At 35.5% G+C, this 25,025-nt stretch overlaps 1 pseudogene across 1 annotated transcript in view; it reads left to right on the top strand.

Moving 5' to 3' along the window:
- LOC143256516 (chitin synthase chs-2-like) overlaps positions 1-18,992 on the top strand; it is a 53,558-nt pseudogene extending 34,566 nt beyond the window's left edge. The window contains exons 10-16 of the transcript XR_013031394.1: positions 2,428-2,581; positions 5,835-6,045; positions 7,510-7,710; positions 8,443-8,837; positions 9,672-10,404; positions 13,026-13,775; positions 16,452-18,992. The product of XR_013031394.1 is annotated as a chitin synthase chs-2-like (transcript). The remainder of the gene's footprint in view (positions 1-2,427; positions 2,582-5,834; positions 6,046-7,509; positions 7,711-8,442; positions 8,838-9,671; positions 10,405-13,025; positions 13,776-16,451) is intronic.
- Positions 18,993-25,025: the final 6,033 nt, after the last annotated feature.

Consider the following 25,025-nt stretch of genomic DNA (forward strand, 5'->3'; position numbering starts at 1 on the left):
AAGGCACTCGACTCGTAATCTTGAGGGTCACAGGTTCGAATCTCCGTCACCCTAAACATGTTCTTCCTTTCAGCCGTTGGGGCGTTAGTATATGACTGTCAAATCCATTATTCGTTGGTAAAGAGTAGCCTAAGAGTTTGCAGTGGGTGGTGATGACTAGCTTCCTTCACTCTAGTCTTACACTGCTAAATTAGGGACGGCTAGCGCATATAGCCCTCGAGTAGCTTTGCGCGAAATTCAAAAACAAACCCAAACTCTTAGATAATAAACAAAGGTTTTAAGGCAAAAAGGCTCTACAGCTTAAGTTTTCCCAGCTTTCAACGAGAAAAGAAACGGGAATCGGGACAAACCCTGTTTGAACACAATCTATAAAGCTGATACACACTGTTATTGGACGTCGTATCGTATATTTTAAGCGCTAGAAAAAAGTGTATATGTAGACCAGTTATTAGCGTGGCCAGACTTATGTATGAAGATTCAGAATTCACGACACGTTGTCGAAAAAATTCGCGTCGCATATTTGGACCTTGAGCAGCTGATGAGTGACAATCTTAATCCCACTTTTCGGTAATACAGGAGTAACCCAAGATAGGTGCATCTGACAAGCTGTTTTCATTTAGTCTATCATTTCATAAAACCCCTGTGTAGCTTTGAGTGAAAATTCTGAAGCAAACAAAATCATCAAATTAAGATTGGTTTGATTTGAATTTCATGCAGAGCTACACAAAGGCTTTCTGTGCTAGCCGTCCCTAATTTAGTAGTGAAAGACTAGAGGGAAGGTAGGTAATCAACAGCACCTACCGCCAACTCTTGGGCTACTCTTTTGCCAAAGAATAGAGGGATTGGCCGTTACATTATAACGCCCACACGGCTGAAAAAGCGAGCATGTTTGGTGTGACGGGGATTCGAGCTCCTGACCATCATATTGCAATTGGAATGCCTTAACCATCTGGCCATGACATTAATCTGTTCAGTGCCGTAGATGAGATAACTTGTCCAAGCCGATCGGTAACACAGTACCACGGAGGAGTTAATTCGTTATCAATAATACCCAACTTCAACGCTAGATGTCAGCACCATACATGCATTTGACTTACAAATTGTCTCACTTTCGATCCAAAATGGCGTCACGAAGAAAGTTACAAAATGAAGATGCATTAGAGTTGTATTGTAGCAGCTGAAATACTTGGCAGTTAACAGGTTAAATATCGAAGATAAATGTTAATTCTACGGTGACGTTTTGATACAACACACAATAATAAATCATACAGCCTTATACATCTTTTAAAATTTATTGTTTTTTTCATATGATTACTCTTGTATAAGCGAGTTAAAGGTTCATTTGTTATCTTTTATTTCACGTGTGGCATAGGTTGAAAATATTATTACTGTTTAGTAGACAGCATCATAAGAGGTTAGTTACTGTGACACAGCCAAGTCAAAATAAAAACCACGATTTCAAAGCCATTCATATGGTAATATTATTCATTTAAATATTTCTGTTCTAGAATTTTAATTTTTCCTACGAATTATAGGAAACATATTAAAAATTATTAATAAAATAAATGTTATCTATCTAAATTACTACTTGGCCCGGCATGGCCAAGCGTGTTAAGGCGTTCGACTCGTAATCCATGGGTCGCGGGGTTCGAATCCCGGTCGCACCAAACATGCTCGCCCTTTCGGCCGTGGGGGCGTTATAATGTGACGGTCAATCCCCCTATTAGTTGGTTAAAGAGTAGCCCAAGAGTTGGCAGTGGGATGTGATGACTAGCTGCCTTCCCTCTAGTCTTACACTACTAAATTAGGGACGGCTGGCGCAGATAGCCCTCGAGTAGCTTTGCGCGAAATTCAAAACAAACAAACAACTACTACTTAAATTTTGTACGACTTTTGGTTGTAGCTTAAACCGTTAGTGTTGGAACTCTAATCACGAGCTTTGCATTGAGATTCTATTTTTATAAAGCTTAACGGAATGACATTATCTTACTATCTGTCTTTTATATTGTGAATTATTGGATGCAATGTAAGACTAGCTAGAATATTTTATTGAATTTGCCGCATTCAATGCATGTTTTGATTTTATTGTTATGCTTTTTTCCAGATTGTGTGAGTAAGAATTAATTACGATATACCTAATGCAGCTAATTACAACGGTTTATACAATATAAATTTACCTTCGTTCACTTATTTTTATGAAATGTTGACAGAAAGTTTATAATTTAATTTTGTCGAAATAAATTTGTTGAATCCTTTCAACTTTATCGTTCGATTCCTGTTATAAATTCAGTTATTGGATACTCAGTATGTAAAACTTATTACCTATATTTATTAAGGAAATGAATTACAGTGTACGTTGCTCAAAGATGGGTGAAAAACATATTCTTACAAGTAGTTTTTCCAATGACATTAAGTTAATTTTTACAGCAACGTCCATCAGACAAACATCCGCTTGAAACCTCCAAAGAAGTATCCAACTCCCTATGGAGGACGACTTGTTTGGAACATGCCAGGGAAGAATAAGCTCATTGCTCATCTTAAAGACAAAGCTAAGATTAGACATCGAAAAAGATGGAGCCAGGTAAGTACGTCAGACAGATTCGTCTTCATTGTTGTTATCTAAATCCAGTTCGAAAGACTAAGGATTTCCTTTTATCGTTAGCAGATAATTTTATTTAGGCCCAGCATGGCCAAGTGGTTAAGGCGCTCGACTCGTAATCTGATGGTTGAGGGTTCGAATCTCCGTCACAACATATATGCTCGTCCTTTCAGCCGTTATAATGTCAAAAACAAACATACAAAAATGACCAGATGAAACTAGTTGAACCCCCTCTGGTACAGAGGTAAGTCTACGGATTTACAACTCTAAAATCAGGGATTTGATTCCCTCGGTGAACTCAGCAGAGAGCCCGTTGTGTTTTTGCTATACGAAAACACACACACACACTTTTATTTGTAAAATTTATCAAGAAACGTAAGTAACTCGAGTCGACCACCTCTTAAATTAACCTTAAACTATTAAACAATTAGATAAACCAACTACTAGAGTAAAAGAGGCGCTTCGTTCATGTTATTCGATGTATCCGATTTGATGACATTGATTTTATGTGCTGTATGTCATTTACCATGGAGCTAGAAGCAGCGTCTGAAAACAATAAGTGGAGACAATAAGGTATCATATAAGTCACTGTTAACAATTAATTCTCAGAGAAGGAAGGAGAGAGGGTAGGCGACTTTATTTAGTTACATGCAAACTTTCTAAAACAGTAGTACGGAAGTCGCTGGCACTGTGCTATTGTACGGAAGGCACCTGGCATTAGATTCATGTTTGGAAGTCGCTTGGCACTGAGCTATTGTATGGAAGTCACCTGGCGTTGAATTCCTGTATAGAAGTCGCCTGGCATTTCATTCATGTATGGTAGTCGTCTAGCACTGAGCTACTGTATGGAAGTCACCTTATATTAAATTTCTGTACGGAAATGAACTACTGATGTTTTATGTTCTTAGCGTTATATTAGAAGTTTACCTCGGTGTTACTAACATGCTGATTAGAAAACCATATATTTCTTAAAAGTTATGTTATATTCACAAAATGTATCAAGATAATTGTCATTTGGATATTTCTTTAAAACACCTTAATCATAAGATTACTACAATATCAATACGAAAACAATACTGTTGTTTATTGGAAAAACGCAATTCGTGTCAAGTTAAAAATATTACGTCATACAGAATGCAAAAACCCTTTTGCACAATTACACAGTATTTTTTTTTATCGCGATTGAGTGTTACTTGGACGAAGTACTCACACAAATATGATGAAATAATAAGTTCTTGAAGAAGGTGTAATAAATGTCCTTACGACAGGACACGAATTGCTATAGTTTGTTCGGTGTTGATATTTTGACAGAATGTGTAATTGGATTTTGTATTTCTATGTTTTAAGATGTTATTCCATCCTTTATCGATTGGCTTTGAAATTTAATTTAGATACATGGAACATAAAAAAAAAATCTAGAAACGCGATTATTATGCATTGTTTGCGAGAGTAGAGATTTCTAGAATGAAGTATGTTATGAAACACAAAAAAGAACAATATTTATCTTGTTTGTTTTGGTTTTTGAATCTCGCGCAAAGCTACTCGAGAGCTATCTGCGCTAGCCGTCCCTAATTTAGCAGTGTAAGACTAGAGGGAAGGCAGCTAGTCATCACCACCCACCGTCAACTCTTGGGCTACTCTTTTACCAACGAATAGTGGGATTGACCGTCACATTATAACGTCCCCATGGGTGGGAGGGCGAGCATGTTTGGCGCGACGCAAGCGAGAACCCGCGACCCTTGGATTACGAGTCGCACGCCTTAACATGCTTGGCCATGCTGGGCCTCAATATTTATCTGTTGTACATTACAAGTAAAATAAACTACAGTTGTTGTTACAGTAAAAAATAAGCTATTTATTACTCGCTCCAACAGACTGCCGGCGGATACAGTTTGCTACCGAAACTAGTCGGGTGAAACAAATATAATAAAGGATTTGTTTTATATTTTACTGAAAAAAATCTTTGTTATTGTATGTTTTTTTTAGAGCAGCGCAATGAGATTCAAAGGTAGTTATTTATCTACTGTTTTCTCAAGACTCTCAGGAAGGATTCTCATAAGCACATAAATAGGTGAGCGACTGTATTGCTGCACATTTTCACTGATTTAACCTTCCTGTTACCTTCCCCCAGGAGGTTACTGGAAGTGACAATGTGTAAATAATTGTGACACTTCTCATTTCTTTGAGTTAGATAGCTCTGAGTTGTTACGATTTATTCAGAGGATTTAAGTTACGAGTGAAATCGTATAACTCATTCTGCAGTTTTGTGCTTAAATACAAAGAAGCAAATGTGTGCAAACGATACTCTTAACTTTCGAACGTTCCGGAATTTAAACACTCCATCATCAACAGTCTGAAAATGTTCACATACAATACTCATATTGTTATTTTAATTTCACGCAAAGCTACACGAGGGCTATCCGCGCTAGCTGCCCCTAATTTAGCAGTGTAAGACTAGAGGGAAGGCAGCTAGTCATCACCACTCACCGCCAATTCTTGGGCTATTCATTTGCCTACGAATAGTGGGATTGACTGTCACTTATAACGCCCCCATGGCTGAAATGGTGATCATGTTTGGTGTGACGGGGATTCGAACCTCCGGCTCTCGGATTACAAGTCGAGCGCCTTAACCTCCTGGCCATGCTGGGTCTGTATGTATATAAACAATTAACGGTACAGGAGTTGCTATGAAGAAGAAAAATTTATGGAAAAACATAAAGAAGCGAAGAAGTTAGAAGATTTACAAATATTAAAACATGACGTAAAGGAGGGTAATGGTTAAAAGGAAAAGAGCTGAAAGGAACTGACGTTGTCATATTACATTGGTTAAATAGCTTTCTTTGATCGTCTATAAACGTGGTTGAAACTACAGCACGTTTTAATTGTACATATTTATTTTTACCTGATGTTTTATTTTGTGATTTTAAAACCATCTGTACACCAAAGAGGGAGCAGTAAATCTTCGGTTTTACAATGGTGAAATGAGAGAAGACCGCACAGAATCCAATAATAATACACATACGTGTATGTAGATTCTTACAAAGCTACCTATACTGAACAAAACAACAACAAGAATTCTTCTATATTCAGTTTAGAATAACATTGTTTTAGTTTAGGAAAAATTTTAAATTTTTACGTATTTCATTGTCATGTTGCTGCGTTACTAATACTTTTGATTTATCAAAATTCAGTCGAATTAGGGAGTAATTATATGTATTTCTTTCGTTCTCATTAGGTGATGTACATGTACTACCTACTCGGACACAGACTGATGGAGCTCCCGATAGATGTGAGCAGAAAGGAAGTAATTGCAGAAAATACCTTTATATTAACACTAGATGGCGATATCAACTTCCGGCCACCCGCGGTACAGCTTCTGGTAGATCTGATGAAGAAGAACCGAAACTTAGGAGCAGCATGTGGTCGTATCCATCCTGTAGGAACAGGTGCTTAAAATATTTAACATATTTTTTTAATTAGTAGTAGTAAACTAGGAGAGACTTGCGAAAAATTTCAAGTCAGGTTAGCATTTTGGCTGCAACAGTATTTTTTTAAATGTAGAATTTAAAAATAATACAAAATAATTCAAATCGCAGAAACCGAAATCTTAAGTCCACTTACCTGAGGTCTAACATTAGCTAAGCCTTTATTAAGTACGATTTATATTCTATAAAGAGATAAATTAACACTAACTTGTGTACGTTCCTTGCTTTAGGGCCATGCATGGCCAGGTTGGTTAAGGCGTTCAATTCGTAATCTGAGGGTCACGGGTTCGAATCCCTGTCACACCAAACATGCCTACTCTCTTTGCTGTGGGAGCGTTATAATGTGACGATCAATCCCTCTATTCGTTGGTAAAAGAGTACCTCAAGAGTTGGTGATGACTAGCTGCCTTCCCTCTAGTCTTACACTGGTTTATTTAATCGTTATCAATGTGATAATGTAATATAATAAAGAGGTGTTAACGAAAACTAACACAATACAACTGATTCTTTCTACGTTACGAAGTTTCTCAAGAGTTTAATAAAACTAAAATCCAATTTTGTTACCTACGACAAGGAAACACTTTATCTGAGTGATAATAAAAATAAATGTCTCTGAACATTAATGAAAGGAAAAAATGAACAACTTATCATCCACGTGTAGAACAAATTATTGTTTTTTAGCCAAGAAGATTCAAAACAAATTTGATTCTTATATTTAAGTTAAAGTTCATCATTGGTTTTCGCTATCGATAGTCGGGGGAAGGGGTCACGTGCAGATTTGACCTCTTTACGTCTCCTGTATAGATGTTTGTCAATGTTCCCTGCATCTGCAAATGTTAATAATGTATTTTACACGAGGGCTGGATTTTGTATTCTTTAGGATACTTCATCAGATCCCTTTCATTGGACCATGTCAATGAATGATGCATGATACATAGTTAACGTTTGTTAACACTACACTGAAAGTAGGTCCGTGTGATTGCCCTTCGGACTCACAAGTTTAACTCAGTGGGAGTGTATTTACATAAATACCCTTTAACATACTGATAATACCTTATTCTAATGATATATTGTAAGTCCTAGCTGTAGATGGCTTATTTATTATAATCAGTGAAACTATTCAATGAGGAGAGGTATTTATGTAGTAGTCTATTAGGTATGACGTATCTATTTATTTCACTTCGTTTCTATACAGAGCATTATAGAAATAATTCCTTGTGTTATGGTGTTGTCTGTCGGATATGTCATCTATGCTTGAATAATCCTGAATAAATTTAGCTGTTGTGTGGTTCTTGATACGCGGAATGTTGTAGATAATATTTCGTTTTGTTTTGTAAAGTGTTATACGAAGCTGAGTAATTGTATTCCAGTACGGGTTCTCGTACTCGGCCAAATGTTTCCAAGATTTTTGAAATTTTTATCTAGGTCCCATGGTGTGGTATCAGAAGTTTGAGTACGCTATTGGTCATTGGCTACAAAAGGCAACTGAACACATGATTGGCTGTGTGTTATGTAGTCCCGGATGCTTTTCGCTTTTCCGAGCAAAAGCTCTCATGGACGACAACGTAATGAGAAAATACACCACAAAATCAGAAGACCCGCTGCACTACGTACAGTACGATCAAGGTAAATACACGATTCTTAAACAACGTATAGTACGATAAAAGAAATTGTAGTTCTGTGTACAGTACGGCCAGGTCTAATACACAGCTTTCTCTTTGTGTATAATGATCGAGGTATGTCTGAGATATTTTATTAAGTGCAGGATACTTCGGGTGAAAGAATGTTTAATTATACTAAATTTAGTGCTAACACAAGTTGACAGAACCTCTTTCCTAAAACCTAAAACATAATGAGGATAATTTTTGAATTCACAAATATCATTTCAGGTGGACAAAATTCCGAAAGTAACGTATCAGCATTTCAACTTTACACTTTCAAAGACGTCCTCAACTGCTCAACATGGCCTGGTGGTTAGGGGGCGCTCGACATCTAATCTGAGAGTCGCGATTGCGAATCCCCGTCACACCAAATGTGCTCGCCTTTGTAGCCGTGGGACATCATAATGCTATCCTTTATCTCACTATTCGTTGGTAAAAAGAGTAGCCCAAGAGTCGACGGTGGGCGATAATGGCTAACTGCCTTCCGTCTAGTCTTACACTGCTACATTAGTGACGCCTAGCGCAGATAGCCTCCTCGTATAGCTCTGCGCGAAATTAGAGAAATAAAAAAACAAATGTTCTTAACTTGAAATACTTCAATGTGTATGTGTAATTTTAGGTATTGTCTGCGGTAACAAATAGAATTTTAAAATACACATTTGGTGTTCAAATTCACTCTGCTTTGTTTTCTTAACAGGAGAAGACCGCTGGCTCTGTACACTGATGCTTCAGAGGGGATACAGGGTCGAATACAGTGCAGCTTCGGATGCTTATACACATTGTCCTGAAGGCTTTGGGGAGTTTTACACCCAACGTCGTCGATGGGCGCCCTCTACCATGGCAAATATCATGGATTTGTTGGGTGACTACAAAAGGACTATTGAAATCAACGATAACATCTCTCTGCCTTATATTATATATCAGGCTATGTTGATGGTTGGAACTGTACTGGGTCCTGGTACAATTTTCCTTATGTTGGTAGGAGCCATGGTCGCTGCTTTCAAGATTTCTAACTGGACATCTTTTGGTGCTAATATAATTCCTATCCTGTTTTTCATTTTCATATGCTTCGTGGCAAACAACAACATTCAGGTAGGTTGGTAACTTTGAGTTTGAAGTTTGTAAGTTATATTTTCGGTTACAATGCTTTCTCTCCTTTCGTTTAATAAGAAAAATTATACAAAATCAGGCATGACTATGAACAGGGGCGTAGATCCTGGGGGAATGGAAGGTATACATCCCCCTTCATTTTGGGTGGGGGTAAATACAATCATCACCCCCTACAGTTTGGTCTGCTGAATTGTTTTATTGCATCACAGGCCTACAAATTGTGTGTTTGTTCTTGTGATTATCGTGTTATTACCAATCGAATAACATAATTAGGCCTAGATGTAGGCTTTTTCAGTAGCCGAAATGTACATCTTTAATATAGGCGTGCTTCTAAGCTTTTCGATTTAAGTTTATAGTTCGTAACTTCGTAAGTATCAGTCAGTAGGCCTAAGTATACATGCAAGTATCGTGGCAACAAGATTACTCTGTGACTGCATGCTTACAGCTTTCAGGTTCACGTAATCAGAGATCACCAATTTGCAAATTGAACAGTCCACATAAGTGGCTACAAAAATCATCCCCCTCATCGGGTGTAAAAAATCTACGCCCCTGACTATGAATGATTGAAACTTATGAAAAACGAAAATCAAACTTTACAAAATTATCAAGGTAAAAGATTATATTTAATATCTGTTCAAAATTAATTTCAATTATAAATTAATCAGCAAAACAAATTTAAATATTTCAATCACTGATGTACATTTTCCCTCTATGCTATAACTATATACTATATAATCCATTGAAAAGTTTTAAAGTAATTCAGTTTTCATTCCAAATTCTTGTGCTTACTTCTCACGTTTCGCTTTCTTTTGGCAGATTCTTATAGCTCAGATATTCAGTTCTGCATATGCCTTGCTTATGATGGCTGTACTGGTTGGTACGTCCATCCAGCTTTCTGAAGACGGAATTGGCTCTCCTTCTTCGATTTTCTTGATTGGATTATCCAGTAGTTTCTTCATAGCTGCAGTCATTCACCCTCAAGAGTTTTGGTGTGTAGTTCCCGGCCTTCTGTACTTTATCAGTGTTCCGTCCATGTATCTGTTGTTGATTCTGTACTCCTTGGCGAATTTAAATGTCGTTTCTTGGGGTACTCGTGAAGTTCAAACAAAGAAATCGAAGAAGGAGATAGAACAAGAGAAAAAAGAGCTGGAGGAAATGCAGAAGGCAAAGAAGCAGAAGAGAAGCACGAATGACATATTTGGTTTCCTCGGTTTGAGTGGAGGAGATGGCGAAGAAGATGGAAGTATAACCTTCAGCTTAGCCAATCTTTTCACTTGCATGTTATGCACCTATCCGAAGGCCAATGAAGAGAAAGTTCAACTTTTAAGGATAAGTGACCAACTCGATTCCTTAAACAAGAAGATTGGAGAATTGGAGAGACATCTGGACGTTGGTCAACATTTGTTGCCTGGTAGTGGAATCAAACGTCGATCTTCTTTGGGACGTCGTTCGGAACGAGGGTCTGAACGAATTTCTACAGTTACAGAAGAAGCAGAAGCAGCAGAGGATTTTGAGAGCAACTCAGAAGACGCTGACAGTGAAGGACTAGGTATAATTTAATTGGTTTCTAGATTGGCTCAGTTTTATAGCACTTGAAACTAAAATAAATACTTTTATTTCAGTATATCCTGTAACTGAGTAATTTTAGAGAGATTATATTTTGTTTTGTTTTTAGTAAACATTTTAATGAAAAAGTAACAAATTTTATAAGCGCCTCTGGCAGCTCAGCGTTATATCTGAGGACTTTTTTACGCTAACAATAATCGTGGTGTGCACAGCACATGTAGCCCCCTATGAAGTTTTGAACTTAATAATAATCAAGCAATTACTAGCATAAAAAATATTTTTGTGAGTTCATAGTTATTAATTATTTATTTCTCATCCATGTTTCTTTGTAGTTAAGCACAAATCTGTACAATGGGCTGTCTGTGCTCTGTCCACCTCGAATATCGAAACTCGGTTTCTAGGGGTCGGAGTTCGCAGACATGCCGCTGTGCCACTGTGGGGCGTTTTAATTATGATTTAAATAGTGATGTTATTTTATTTGGAATATTATTACAAAGTTTCGATGTTTGACACAAAGGACTTTTAACTTCACGTATGTGTAAATTTCCATAATATTTCAACTCTTGTTTCGTGTATATTAGTTTTATTTTTCAAATTTCATGTACTGTATCTTTGATGAATATATCTAATGTTTTATAAGTGTATAGTATGTTTAAAGTTTCAAGATATAATTTCCTATTCATAATACTGCGACAACAATACACCTTATGATATTTTACAACTGTATTGTAATACTTGGCTTATTAACTGTTGAAAAAATACCCCCCTTTCAAACAGTTTATACCATACCACAAGAGAGAATAAAGCAGACATAATAGGTATTATTAATTTCATTAATATATAGGCCCAGCACGGCCACGTGGTTAAGACACTCGATTCGTAATTCGGTTCGAATCCCCATCATACCAAACATGCTCGCCCTTTCAGCCCTGAGGACGTTATAATGTGACGGTTAATCCCACTATTCGTTGGTAAAATATCAGCCTAAGAGTTGGCGGTGTTGGTGATGACCAGCTGCCTTCCCTCTAGTCTTACACTACTAAATTAGGAACGGCTAGCGCAGATAGCCCTCGTGTAGCTTTGCGCGAAATTCAAACCATTAAGATATATGATTATTTTAGGTATTAAAATCCCTTTGAGGCATTTTTCTGTTACTTTATTTTGTTCTTTTTAATGATAATTAAAATTCTGATTTGTGCAAAATATACTTTTTTATCTAAAAACCTACGTTTTCCGTTTCTACAATATATTGTAGAATACAATATATTGGACTGTTTTAAGTTATTTTAGTTAACTATTTTAAAGAAAATCTCGTGTTAAATCTTTTATTTAATCAAATTTATATTAAGCTTCTTTTTTGTATAACTGGAATAATTATTTACTTATAAATTAATACTGAATAATTTGGAAAAACTAGCTATTTCGCCATTAAGCCTAACTTCACAGAAATCATGTGAGGGAAATGATGACAAAAATCCCTTGTGTGCTAAAAAGTTAACTTCCACTTCGCTGCTTATGATTGTATTAATTTTAACTATGTGTTTACTATTTAACATATATGATTTAAACCCATAATGTTTTGCTCATTTTGATGGAAATATTTTCATAATGTCCTAATAATTTTTGCCACATCTTATAAACTTTCACGTCTATTTTCAAAAGGTGAATAATAAATGACATGGCATAATCAGTTTTCATTCAAAGAAACATTTTATCGGACATTGTCATTGTTCCATGGGCAAATCGAGATTTTCGGATGAAGCGTCCACTCGGGCTTGAGTGGTTAAAACTAAACCACTTATTTCAGATTTTATAAGCCTTCTTTTTCATTAATTTTTTTAATGAGATTGTATTAGAAACTTTCGATGCATCTGAAAAGAACATATGTTACGTTATCATTATTGAGAAAACCAATTAATTACATTACATAGTACACTTCCTGTTTCCATAATAAAAAGTTCCTTTTGTCATTGGCATATGAATTAAATATGTTTATATTTTGTTTTTCAATTTCGCACAAAGAAACACGAGAGCTATCTTCGCTAGCCATCCCTAATTTTGCAGTGTAAGGCTAGGGAGAAGGCATCTAACCATCGCTACCCACCGCCAACTTTTGGGCTTGTCTTTTACCAACGAACAGTAGAATTGACCGTAACATTATAATGCCCCCATGTCATGTTCTGTGTGACAGAGACTTGAACCCGCGGCCCTCGGATTACGAGTCGAACGCCTTAACCCATCTGGCCATGCCGGGCCTCTTAAATATGTTAATATAGCTGTTAATTTATCAATATTATACTTAAAATTTCAGCTGTAATTATGCTTTATTCTGTTAAAGAGGTTGTAATTTTCACAATTTCACACGCATCACTTTAAGCCATGAAATTCAATTTACATCTTCATACAATGTTTAATTTTACATAATGTATTTAATTACATTCCAAGCATATTAGGAATGAAAGCATCGCAATGAAGATTGATAATTTCTACAACAGGTTGGACGGTAAAAGTAATTTTTGTTGTGTTTGAGGCTTTATTTTGGGAACGTTGTCATCCTAGTTTAAGTGATGCATTCTTATATTGTGTGCTTGTTTTCTTTTGCAGAACCCAAAGTAGAACGAGACGATTTGGTAAATCCATACTGGATTGAAGACAAGGATCTGAAACGAGGGGAAGTAGAGTACCTGAATGGAGCTGAAATCCAGTTCTGGAAAGAAATGATTGAAAAGTACCTTTACCCATTGGACCAGAACAAAGAACACGAAGCACGCGTAGCATCAGAGTTGAAAGAACTGCGAAATAAAGTAGTGTTTGGCTTTCTCATGTCGAATGCCCTCTTTATCCTAATCGTTTTCCTTCTTCAGTTACATAAGGATCAACTACACATCAACTGGCCGTTAGGGGTCAAAACAAACATCACGTACATCCCTGAAACCAGTGAGGTTCGAATCGACAAAGAATACTTGCAGTTAGAACCGATTGGATTGGTTTTTGCTTCGTTCTTTGCAATTATTTTGATCATTCAATTCTTTGGCATGTTATTTCATCGCTTTGGAACCTTGTCACACATTCTGGCTTCAATCGAGCTTAACTGTTGTAGGCAGAAGGTGGACGACATGACAGATGATGCCTTTGTCGATAGAAATGCAGTCCAGATAGCTCGACAGCTTCAAAAACTTAGAGGACTGGAGGATGATGAGAAAGATGATGATGATTACGAGACTGGAGATAGACTAGCCAGACGGAAGACCATTCAAAATTTGGAGAAGAGGCGACACCAGAAAGCAAGAGTTGGGACACTTGATGTGGCGTTTAAAAAACGTTTCATGAGTATTGCTCCTGGAAACGAAGCTGGTACGCAACTGTTTTTAAAAAACGTTTCAGAGATGTTGTTCTTGGTAATATAATTGAGTTATCAGTAACCAGCCATTGTTCAGAAAAATCACGTTGTGATATTCCTCTTGGTGATGAAGTTGAAAAGCTGTTTAATATAATTTAGCCTTTGTTAAGAATTGTTAGTCACATGCTTGGCCCAGCATGGCGGGGTGGTTAAGTTTTATTATAATATAGCCTTTGTTAAGAATTGTTAATCACATGCTTGGCCTAGCATGGCCGAGTGGTTAAGGCATTAGATTCGTAACCTGAGGGTTGCAGGTTCGAATCCCCGTCGTACCAAACATGCTCGCCCTTTCAGCCGTGGGGGCGTTATAATGTGACGGTCAATCCCACTATTCGTTGGTAAAAGAGTAGCCCAAGAGTTTGCGGTGGGTGGTGATGACTAGCTGCTTTCCTTCTAGTCTTACACTGCTAAATTAGGGACGGCTAGCGCAGTTAGTCCTCGTGTAGCTTTGAGTGAAACTCAAACCAAATCATGCTTTCTAGAAACTGATACTTCAATTTAGTAACCTAAAAAAAAAGATATAATAGATATTCCATCGGCCGTTTTGTATAGCTATTTGGATAAACTTGTTCTGAATTTAGCTTGATACCTCATGACCAGGAATTGCAACAGTACCGGCGGTGTCGGCAAGGGTACTCGAGCATCTCTAATGATGTGACTTGAGCAATTAGAAACTCAACTATTCTTTTCCAGTGTGTTCTCATTGTAATTTTTTATATCCAACCAATTTGTAAATTACCTGTAAATTATATTGGTTATAAACTTAATAGCAGTTGGCCTCTGAAAAATACATCGTAAATTGCAGGATGTCAGTGGTAGGCGTGGAAAGTGGTTTCTGACTTTTTCACTGATTACTCTTTAGTTCCATAAAATTAAAGAATATAAAAATATAGCTTCAGAAGAGAGATGACAAAATTTTACGTTACGTTTCGTTGGTTTCTAGGGGTTGGACAAAAAATTCCAGAAGAAGTGACTACTCAAAAAAACTATTCAAATTCTCACGCTAGGGGAATTTGGAGTTGTTTTTAAGTGTATCCTGATACTATTAAAACTAATATAATATTAATGATTCAATTTGGTTTAATTTCAAGTTTGTTCGCACACCATGATAATTAAGTAGTTTAATTAAGTCTTAAATATAACTCACTAAAACGTAGTGACTGACACAGTTTGACCTGTGTGCATGCTAAGGGTTAATCACGCACGTACCTGCCTAATGTGCAATCAGTCACATAGGTATATTCACGTCCTCTTTCAGAGCGTGGGAGTCACCAGTTTTCCGTATTTCATAATTTCCGTTTTTCACGGTGAGATTCGCTTACCAACTGAAATATCAAGTGAAAATTACCACATAAAACTTTTATAGTTCTGTGAAAAGTGAAGCTGAAATATCAGAGTAGGCGTTTTGTCAAAACTCCAAAGATGAGACACGTGATAACAGATGTTATTCTCAATATGTGATATGTCGGTATAAGTGATGACACCAACTGTAAACCCGGTTCTTGACATGTTCTCCACACGATGCACAGCATGGCAGATTCAGATTTATTTCTATGTAATGGTTAAGCGTTATTCAACCCGTGACAGCTACGTAATATTTTACGTTCTATTGATTCATTTATCAATTATCCCCAAAATATAATCCCATTGGAATTGAGATTAGGCTTAGCGTTTTCTGAGGCGCAGGAAATAAAGTCTTCACGTAAATTTCACGAGTATCCAATTGTTTCATCTAATAGATCAAAAAATAGGAGACCCGTTATGGAGAATATGTTGAACTATAACATGTGAATTATGGAGTAAAAATTTAAAAACTGGAAGACTATGAGTCCTCAACCACGTTTGGGTTTTTGGGTCTAGTGGAAACAGTTTTGTATCGACATTTCTTGATTGAGTTTCATAATTCATAATTTTGCATGAAGAATTAGTTACTGGTCTGAACTACCATCTTAGATTAACAACAACCGACTGTATCCGTTAACACACTTGCTATAAAAAAAAAAACTTCCGCTTAAACTAACTACACGTGAGAAACTGAGCACGGAAGTAAGTGTCTTTCGTTTACCATTAACATTTAATATTCATCTTCAGTTAAGAAAATCATTGCAATTGTAATTTAATAAAAGTTATTTTCATTTAATTATGAGACGAGTTTCTTCATCGAAGTTGGATATTCTTTACCGTATGTTCAAATTTCTAGTTCAGCACAGGAATGTTCGTTGGTAAAATTCGAAAGATAGATGGCGTCTTAAATAATGCTCGTTTATGAAACTGGAGAGGTTTTTGCTATAACAATATTATCTTGCATAATAAATACTTTATATGACCACATATTCGTATTTAGAGTACTTGTACAGTTACCTACACATCATATGACCAGGATCCATGCTATATAAGTAAGTAAAATGCTTTACAAATATGAGATTAGGATTTTTAATTATATATACTAATTACTATACATTTGTATAAGTTTTGAATATTGTGCTTAAAGCATTGCATCTACAGCATATCTTTCAAAATATTCCTTTTAATTACGACAGCTTTTTCAAGTAACTCGTGCCAAGGCCGAGATGACTTTTATTTCCACATAGAATGCCTTTCAAATAATTACACCGTTTCTTTGACCACAGTTACGCCCGTATTAAGTGGACTTCATCGAAGCAAGGACACCATGAGGGTTTTGGTTGATCGCCGGACTTCAATGATAAAGAAACACAACCAGATGGAGACGTTGGGTGCCCGGAACCAGTTCACAAATCCAACGAACCGGCAACGAGGTCGTTTGGACAGAATAGCAATGGGCTCTAATGGAAGCGTTAAAGGTTATAATAACTCGGCCGTAGAAGCCAGTTCGGATGAGGAAACAGGAAGGAATCAGAGAACGCAGATTTACAACACTGGATCTAGGAGTAGTGTTGTGACGTATCATGACGAAACCGAAGCCCCAAGAAAACGTCACAAATAAATTAAACTTCAATCCCAAGAATGAAGTAGCGGAATTATAAATTAAACTTCAATCCCAAGAATGAAGTAGTGGAATTATAAATCAACCTCGCGGATCTGTTTTTATAAAGGACACTCGTTTATAATAAAATACTCCTTTCCTTTTTAAGGTTATAATTATTTTAAAACATGCCGTTCTTAGAAATGTGTACATCCAGTGTTGGACGTTCATTTCTTAGTTCTTTTTATCTGTTGTTTGTTTTAATTTAGGTGAGCATTTTTAGACAAAAAATTTCTGCATATTTCAAAATAATGTGTTTATCTTCTAAACGAACAGTGCCACTAAAAGCATATGCAATGAAAAGTCATTTTTGTTCAATCTGTTTGTTTTTTGCGTTAATCTTTATTTAGAATAAATATAATTAGTAGCGTCCTCTAGTAACAGGAACTAATATTAATACAAACGTGACACGCTACTCTGTTTAAACATGCTCTAAATTACATACAGTCAAAACTTTGGAGTTACGAATATGGCACTTAAAAGTGCCAAAAGTGTTGGTTAAAGATTTTTGAGTTTTTAAACTTTCGTTATCTTACAAGCAAAGCAAGTTCCCACAGGCAGGTAATTTAATCTCTTTGTATAGATATATACTAATAGAACTCCGACTTGAAATACGCAAGTGCGAAAAAAACTATCTCATAAGCTAAAGCACGTTTTGGTATGCAGTACGGTGTTACTAACTCACTAAATGCAATTGCAATTCTAGACAAAACAGATATGACTTCCACGCTAAAGTTTCCACCCATTTCAGTTGAATGGATCTGAAGTGTCAAAAGAACCTGTTTAATAGCACAAGACTCTAGCAAAACAAGTTTAAACGAGTGCAAAAAATGTCCACGTGCTTTCAATATTCAAGTCATTTTTTTCAGGAACTATAAAGTATTTGTGATCCAACAAAGTCCAAAAATAGGATGTAGTTATGTGCGAGTCATCCTGAAATCTTATTTTCTATGTTCCTAATCAAAATATTTTCCTTTCTTGGGATTTTCTCTTCACTGGAAGAGAATGGATAATTTTATTTTCTGTTATTTTGTGAAAAATAGATTCGAAACCACAATCTACAAACAGTGTTGAAATCGGGATGCTTTAAAAGGCGAGGTTTTGCCCCATTTTATATTTGATTAATTGGATTCTAAAATTTAAAAATATAAAATGCAATAAATTACATACTCATCAGTATGTTCATTTTACTGAGACCTAAAGTATATAAGATGAAGTGACGAAAACGTCATTTTTCGAACGTCCTTCTATTGTACAAATGAATTTATTACACGCAGAGCTGGAAATCCTACTTTTCCCTGTTAACTTGAGAAAGAAAAATTAAACACAGTAATAATTTAAATATATATATATATATATATATATATAACAAGGTTAATTGTAAGTACAATATAAGTCACACAATTGTCGTGTTTTAGGTGAAGGAATTGATGTTTTCATCTCTTTTTATTTTAAGCAAAAAAAAAAAAAGACGTATATTTCGTGACTTACACGTTTTTATACCCCTAGTGTTGGTATGGGTGAATTGTAATTATGAATTACAATAAAATAATGATTTTAAAACAGAAAAATAAAAAATGTGAGACTTGAAATGTTTACATTTAAGACATAGTTTCTATTTTATATATGTTGCATACCTATTTTAATGAAAAAACATAGTCATAAAAGTTGTACAAGTTGTATTTTTCTGATTTTTTTGAGTGATATGTATATGATTCTGATTGAAAGCTAAATATATAGAAGGCACTCACGACCTGTTTCTATAATACATTATTACATCTCAAGCAGTTTATCATAAACGTATTAGCTTCCCGTCGCTTTGTTAAAAAAAGAGAAAACTTTGTTGATAGAACAATATCAACTTATTGGTTTGAGATAAAATTCAGTCATTTGAATTGAATTGTGTGAGAACTTAGAAACTAAGGGTATTCATACTTGTTTTTTATTAAAAGAAACGAAAGAGCAAAATAAAGAAGAAAATGTTCCATTTTTTTTTTGCTAAGCCTAAAGTTTATAGTTTTTAGTGTTTTTCTTAGCTCTTTTTATTCTTAGTTATTTCTGTGAATTGGAAGTCTTAAAAAGTTCATTGCTTGTTGGCTAGTTAAACCAACAACTTAAATGAGGTAAAAGTAAACACGCGATTGCAGAATAAAATTTATTATATAAATTTGCGTCCAATTATTTCTTTAACACACATACACACACAAGACATTTTAAGCGCCAAAACTGGACACATATATGTTGATAAAGGATATTAAGACTGTTTTAACTTTTAACCTTCCAGTATCTCTGACCAAGTCATAAGAGTAAAAGTAAACGCTTTGTGAAACTTTTAACCATGTTTGACGTTGAGAAATTTGTTTGCCCATTAATGGTATTAATTTCCAGATAAAATGTAATTAAAAATAATAGTGTAAAACAAACTAATTAATCATCTTAAAACTTATAGATAATATTATTAAAACTACATTAATAATAGTTTCAAAGATGTAGGTTTTCCATCGCTGTTTCCTCCTTGTGTAAATATGTTTTGCACACACTGCTCATCAAAGATTTAGTTACACTTATCACACCCTTTACTTCAACTAGTTTGAGATATTAAAATTTGTATAAACACAACAAAAATCGCACTATAAGTGTCTTTTCGGCACTTCCATCTATTCAGGTAATTGTTTATTTACTAATTAATATGTTCGCGCCCGAGTCGTGCCAAACATGCTCGCCCTCTCAGCCGTGGGGGCGTTATAATGTGACGGTCAATCCCACTATTCGTTGGTAAAAGAGTAGCCCAAGAGTTGGCAGTGGGTGGTGATGACAAACTGCTTTCCCTCTAGTCTTACACTGCTAAATTAGGGACGGCTAGCGCAGATAGCCCTCGTGTAGCTTTGTGCGAAATTCCAAAAACAACAACTAATTAATATAAATATTAACCGTTTTTGGAAACGATATATTTTGTAAGTATTTCTATAATCCCTAATTAAACAAAAACTTTGTACATTATTTTATGAGTATCTTTTAAGCTTCATTTGTAGTTATGCACAAACCTACACAAAGGGCTATCTGTGTTTACCCACCATGAATATCGAAACCCGGCAAAATGAATTAATTAATTGACAGAAAAGGTAAAAATAGACCAAACAGGAGATAACGTTATTGGAAAATAAAACACAGGATTAAGGGAAATAAAATATTTCTTAAAACCAATTAAGGAAAAAATAACATCTTTAGTTTATAACAATAACCCTGAGGCAAAATGAAAATTGAAACAGGAAAATCGAGAACAAGGTGACTTCCTCCCAAGGCTTGGCATGGCCAGGTGGTTAAAGCACTCGACTCTTAATCTGAGAATCGCGGGTTCGAATCCTCCTCGCGTCAAACATGCTTGCCCTTTTCGCCGTGGGGGTGTTATAAAATGTGACGGTCAATCCCACTATTCGTTGGTAAAAGAGTAACCCAAGAGTTGGCGGTGGGTGGTGATGTCTAGTTGCCTTCTCTTCAGTCTTACACTGCTAAAGTAGGAACGGCTAACGCAGATAGCCCTCGAGTAGCTTTGCGCGAAATTCAAAACAAACAAAGAAACCCCCAGATAGATCTTCAGTTAACTTATCAATAAAAAATGTTATACTACTTGATTAAGTTTGTGGAGAGGAATTATTTAGTATTCGCGAAGCTATCCTATAAAATATTTTGTAATCCTTGCCTAACTTGCCAGTAAGAAGTCAGTTAGTATACTGGTATAAAGTTTAACTTAGCGATCTGCACAAGCTGCCGTTTCTGCAATGTGTTATGCATTACAGTTTATCTCGGACGAATCTCCGATTTATTATGCTAGGTATGATAACTTCAAATAGCCGGAAGTTTTAATTTTAATTTAGAAATTAATTGAATGCTGATATGTATCAGCACACAGTTTTTTCGTAATACAAATATATTTCAATAAACGAATAATAATACGATTTGTAATAATGATCATTACAAGTAATTATTGCATATGATGATTTACGTACAAAATTTTACGAACGTGCAAACAATACTGAGTCTTCTATCTGGTCTGGAACTGAATATTTTATCGACGGTTCACGATGAGCAAATTAATTTCGAGTTGTTATCAGTACAGTTCACTTAACATTTTATTTGACACGTGAGTTGTTTTACAATGAAGTTATGCAATGTCTATGGAGAAATATTAGTACTTCTTTCATTATTACAATGTAAACTTATTGTTATTTCTATACTGACATAAATTCGATAAATAACTAATTTTTACGTTTATAGACCAAGTCTAAACTATATATTGGACAGTACTGTATTTTAATACACAAACCCTTAATACAATTTATAATAACGACTATTACAACTATATAATGATTTATATGCAAAATATTTCCAAACTTACAAACAATACTGAGTCTTCTATCTGGTCTGTAACTGAATATTATATCGACAGTTTACGATGAGCGAATTAATTCTATGTTGATGTCGTTACACTTTGCATGATGGCTAAACTCACGCTGTTTACAAGCTGACTTTTCTCCGACGAAAATATCTAATATCCTTGTAGAAATGGTAAGGTTGAAAATTAATTCACCGAAGTTAAACATTTTATAATATTCAAAATCCAAAAACCTTTCTGATAAAATATATGTAATTTCCAGATTAACTAAAACAAACATTGATATTAAAATAAATATGAATTAGTAAATCTGTTACAATTGTCACATACAAATACATTTCAGTCCAACTTCGATATAATTTATGTTATTTTACATTCCAATTTGTAACATAAGAGTTGATCGGTATGTCTTTTAACTTTCGGCCGTGAATGCATAATAAGGTCTAAAAGGACCACCCAAAACGTTGGCGGTGGGTGCCGTTGACTAGTTGCTTTCCGTCTAGTCTGTCACTTCAAAATTAGGAATATAAGACTCAGGTTATCCTGGAGTAATTCTGCACGAACAATTTCTCCTTAGTCCTGGTACCCTAGGTTGATCCATATTGCTTTGTTTTTCAATGCCATTCAGTACAAGGAACAACTTCCATTTTGGAAGCTCCAAAAACCTGATTATAAATATATCTTTGTGATCTAAGTGTGTGATTATTTTAAACTGGGATGGTTGTTACGTAATTTTCCTAAAAACAATAGTGTTTCGGTGGCTTCACACTGCTTATGAAAGGCAAATAATGTAAAAACGTAATTTCGCTACACACTCTCCATAACGACCTTATATGGGATTTGACTGGCTTATGACTTACTGATTTGTATATTCAAAATTATTTTATTACAATACACTTACTGTGTGTATTTCAGTAGCGAATTTATATTGTTGTGCCTGTTGTGTTTTATGGATGGTGAATATAAGGGTCTATTGATTTTTGCCCCATTCTTCCAAAAATAAGCTTCCAACTTTGAGTCCAAGGTGCGTCATAGAATTGTCAGTCAATTCCCATTATTCGATTATGGTAACTCAAAAGTGGCAAATGGCTTTGTTTATTAAACCTTTTTTATAGTTTGTCAGTTCGAAAATTAGAGACAAATAGCGTGGCTATGTACGAATTTTGGAAACAAATTAAAGAGAGCTATTTGGTTTACACCTTTTCCTTATTTCAGAGAATTTCGTATGATTTCCACTAGATGGCAGGAGACGCTAAAAATGTTTTCCATGCTTATACGGAAAAAACTATTTGGTTTCAGCTTAATTTATCTTACAGAATTTTTAATCTTAAAACTTTGTAAAATGACACATTATATTCGTTTCTATAATTTTAATTTTGATTCAGAGAATTATTTTAAAAAGTATAGAATTATTTGTTATCTGTATAAACTGCATAACTTTTCCTTCAGGGTCATTAGCCAGAAATTTAATTTCGAATGTGTTACTTTGGTTTAGAAAATTATTTGTACATTTCATTTTAGGTATTAATGCATTTATTTCCATTGTTTTTTGGTACTGTTTTTAACTCTTAATATGATACGACTTTCTATATAAGAACATATAAAGAACGTGCGATTAATTCAGAACACATTTCACTGCATATATTCTCAGACCAAAGGTTGAAGTTCAAAGGTTAAAAGTACATTAATTGTCAAACAAACAAGAAACTTCTTCTGTGATTCTGTGTTTTTTAAACAATTTATTTTCACAGTAAACTTAGCACTTTCTATAAATTTTATTCTATTCATAAGAATTGTCTTAAGTGATTTTTTCTTTCCTGTATTATCTGTCTGTGCTGTGCTGACCACAGGCATCAAAACACTGGTGTTTAGCATTACAAGTCCGCAGACGTACGGCTGAACCTCTAGGGCAGGTAAGAAAAAGGGGCATTGTTTTGATGTAATAATAAAAAATATTAGTTGCAGTTTCGTGTTTTATAGGTTTATAAAAAGATCCAAGAAATCGTCACTAAGAAAAGTGTCGTTACAATAATATGTCACATAAAGAATCGTTTGTTTGTTTGTTTGTTTTGGAATTTCGCACAAAGCTACTCGAGGGCTATCTGTGCTAGCCGTCCCTAATTTAGCAGTGTAAGACTAGAGGGAAGGGAGCTAGTCATCACCACCCACTGCCAACTCTTGGGCTACTCTTTTACCAACGAATAGTGGGATTGACCGTCACATTATACACCCCCACGGCTGGGAGGGCGAGCATGTTTAGCACGACGGGGGCGCGTACCCGCGACCCTCGAATTACGAGTCGCACGCCTTACGCGCTAGGCCATGCCGGGCCCTGATAAAGAATCAAACTGATGAATTAGGCATAAGCGACCCCTAATCACGTTTAATAATCTTAAGAAAAGTAAGCCCACTGGGCTTCAAGCGAAGGAACGGTAAGTTTATTAAACTATCATCCTGGGCTCGATTATCTGTGGTGGACAGAGTTTATAGTGTAGCTTTGCACTAAAAACAACTAACTACATGTTTATTTCTCAATATACGATAACACGGATGTTTCTGTACGTTATGTGTGTAACTGAACGTACCTCTAAAAAGCGCTAATATTTAGCTATAAAACGTAAAATTCAAAACTTGATAAAAATCCAAACACGTATTTATTACCTGATTACATATTTTACTTACTGCATCATGAGTTATTTAGAATACAAAAGGAACAATAGAAACTACAATAAACACAAGTGATTCAATCACCAGCTGTATAACAGTTGTAACATTGTGAACTAACGTTGAATAGTAAGATTATTGTTCTTCTGTTGTGTTGTGTCTCATTCTATTTTAATTTTCATTATTTAATCTAATTACGTCTACATGTCCACTAAGCCAGAAACACTTTAAGTTAAGTGTCTAGAGAAGTGTTGTTTTCTAGTTTTATACAATCTCATTGGAATAACACAATTTTAAGTCTGTTTTCTCATATATCTTTAAGCTCATCGAAGTCCACTATTCGGAAGATGGGCTGAAGGGCTGATATATTTGAGTCGTAATAAAAACAATGAAACTGGTCGACTATTTTATTTAATATAGGAAAGGTGATTTTGTTTGTTTGCTTTGAATTTCGCGCAAAGTTACTCAAGGGCTATCTGCGATAGCCATCCCTAATTTAGTAGTGTAAGACTAGAGGGAAGGCAGCTACTCATCACCACCCACCGCCAACTCTTAAGCTACTCTTTTACTAACGAATAGTGGGATTGACATACATTATAACGCCCCACGGATGGATGGACGAGCATGTTTGGTGCGACGGGGAATAGAACCCGCGACCCTGGGATTACGAGTCGAACGTCTTAACCCACCTGGCCATGGTGATTTTGAGGGTAGTTTTAAGTTAGTGGGTGTGGGTGTGTGTTTTCTTATAGCAAAGCCACGTTGGGCTATCTACTGAGACTACCGAGGGGAATCGAATCCCCTAATTTTAGCGTTGTAAATCCGTAGACTTACTTCTATAAGCAGCTGGGGACTTTTTGAAGAATATCTTCTATGTTTCATATTAATGTGCGTCATTTGTTATAACAAGCCACGTACTATCTATTGTGTCCACTGAGAAGAATCGAACCGTGGATTTCAGGGATGAAACTTTGAAGAGTTACCGCTGTCTCACTGGGGGACGTCGCACTAATCTTTTGTTTTTAAGACTTCTAAAAATAATGGATCAAACCTCTTTTTTATTATTATTTTTTTACACTCACGTTAAATTAAATTATGCTAAAGGCGTTATTTATTTCAAATGTCCTTGTGTTTCTGTAAGTT

This window comes from Tachypleus tridentatus, chromosome 7, assembly GCF_004210375.1.
Source record: "Tachypleus tridentatus isolate NWPU-2018 chromosome 7, ASM421037v1, whole genome shotgun sequence".
Classification (NCBI taxonomy): domain Eukaryota; kingdom Metazoa; phylum Arthropoda; class Merostomata; order Xiphosura; family Limulidae; genus Tachypleus; species Tachypleus tridentatus.